The sequence below is a fragment of the Austrofundulus limnaeus genome, unplaced genomic scaffold (assembly GCF_001266775.1).
Source record: "Austrofundulus limnaeus strain Quisiro unplaced genomic scaffold, Austrofundulus_limnaeus-1.0 Scaffold216, whole genome shotgun sequence".
Classification (NCBI taxonomy): domain Eukaryota; kingdom Metazoa; phylum Chordata; class Actinopteri; order Cyprinodontiformes; family Rivulidae; genus Austrofundulus; species Austrofundulus limnaeus.
The window spans coordinates 342,719-344,922 of NW_013952618.1; the positions used below are offsets into that span (position 1 = coordinate 342,719).

Below are 2,204 nucleotides of genomic sequence, written 5' to 3' on the forward strand. Positions count from 1 at the left end.
ACCTTGGTCCTAAACCCAACCCCCAATCCACCAATGGTATTTAAACCAAATGGGGACTCGGCTTTTGTCCCCAAATGTCACCAGAAACAAACACACACACATTCAGAACTCATCAGAGTCGTCTAATTCCACCTGGGACCTGAAGCCCGTTTCAGAAACACACTAACCCAGACATGACCTGAAACTGAAACAGTTCAGTGTGTGTGTGTGTGTGTGTGTGTGTGGGTGTGGGGGGTGATTGCAATCAGGACAGGACACCTCCCATCTGTTGCTGTTCTCATGGAGTCTCCTGCTCTGCTCTGTCACGTTCTGGGAATGTGCTGTTCTGTTCTGTGGAGGGAAGAAMCGTCCAGCTGTTCGGAGAGTACAGAAAGTGGAAAAAAAAAGAAACAGTTTTTTCAGCTTAGCCCCACTGGGTACGACCCAGATACAAATGAGGCAGTAGATGATGCTTGATGAGGAAACTGGTGGGTTTCTGATACTTTTATGCACCTTGGAAGTAACACTGGTTAAATAACGAGAACTCAGGAATACAAGATAAACAAGAAAAATAACTAAACATCCTTTTGGATTGTGGTGTGATTAAAATCCTTTCACCTGCTTCTCTAAAATATGATAATCTTTTATCAGTTTTAAAACAACAGCTGTTTTTAACTGAAGAAGCATAGTGTTGCTGGTTTTAAAGACCAAATTAAGGAGTTTGAATAATGCCAACAAACACTGTTTTTTTAATTAAAAAACACACCAACTGTAAAAATAAACCAAACAATTAAAGCCATGGTAAGATCAAAGCAAACGTGAACAGGATCAATGTCAGGCAAAGTGAAAACAGCTACTGTGATKTGTTTCCTGATAAATCTGTGGGAAGTGAGTGCCTGCAGCTAATTAAACAACTCGGTGGCAGAAACAGCTTAATTAGTCTCACAGTTTCAGCTCCCTTTTTTTAACACTCACACATACTTCGTATGTTCAGAGCCCAAAACAGACACAGCAGGACCTTATTCACGTCATCACTTTATTCACATGTAACAAATTTTCACAGGTTTGGTCGGTTAAAGCTGCAGCCTGTGAAAAACCTAGCCTGAAAATTTGAACGAGCTCRCTTTACAGGTCCCTCTTCTCTGCTCTCTGCTGTGCTGCAGAACCTCCCTCTACAGCTCGATGTGAGGATAGTAGCCTACACACAGCAGGGCCACCGATGAGGGCCGACAAACAGCTATGRATCATTCAGAACGCTCTCAGAAAGTGGCAGTTTTCCTCTGTCATTTGGTTGCTTCTCACACGTCAACTTGTACGGATTGTCCGTAAGTTATAAGGATTTTATGTCGTTTTGCAGGTACACGGACGTACAGAGCAATCTCACGGATTTTTTCAAGTCTTACGGATTTTTTCAAATCCTCATTTTCAAATTTATCTAACATGTCAGAGCCTGTGGGATGATTAAAAAAAGACAAATAACATCAAATAAACATCTTCCAACCTGTTCTGCCGCTAGAAATAAGTTTTGAACTTTTTCCGCTCTCCTTTCCTCCTGCGTCGCAGCAGGCGCTTTCATGTCCGCAGCCGACAGACTGCGAGTTGTACGGATTTTTTGCAAAATTTATGGATTTTGAGGCTTTTTATACAGGTAAACATCTGAAGAGGTTGACATGTATGGCTTCTCCATCAGCACAGCTGCAGCCCACCAGCTATGTTGAGCTTGAACGTTAGTACGCCCTGTGCGAGGATCAGGTGGGGGGTGGGTAACGTGTACCCGAGTGTGATTTACACCAGTAGGATGAGCACTTATTGGCTGTATCTGACTAGGAGTGTTGTTTTTCCTGAAAATCACCGTAGGACCACTGGGAGGAGCTTTATATGTTTTCTTGGATTTTCTGCGTCATATTCTACTGTCAGGACATGGTGACAGGTTTAACAAATACAGCGGGTAAAATAAGTATTGAACACGTCACCATTTTTCTCAGTAAATATATTACTAGAGGTGCTAATGACATGAAATTTTCACCAGATGTCAATAACAACCCAAGTGGTCCATACATACAAATAAATCAAACCATAAATGTCCAGAAATGAAGTTATTTGTAATAATGTGGAATGGCACAGGGAAAAAGTATTGAACACACTTACTGAAATTTATCTAATACCATATGCTGAAAAACAGCCCCACACCATGATGTTCCCACCTCCAAACTTCACTGTTGGTA

The 2,204-nt window shown here is 41.7% G+C and overlaps 1 protein-coding gene across 1 annotated transcript in view; it reads left to right on the top strand.

Moving 5' to 3' along the window:
• The window catches only part of LOC106525187 (dysbindin), an 18,115-nt gene that overhangs the window by 1,114 nt on the left and 14,797 nt on the right, over positions 1-2,204 (top strand). The gene's annotated exons all lie outside the window — the stretch shown is intronic.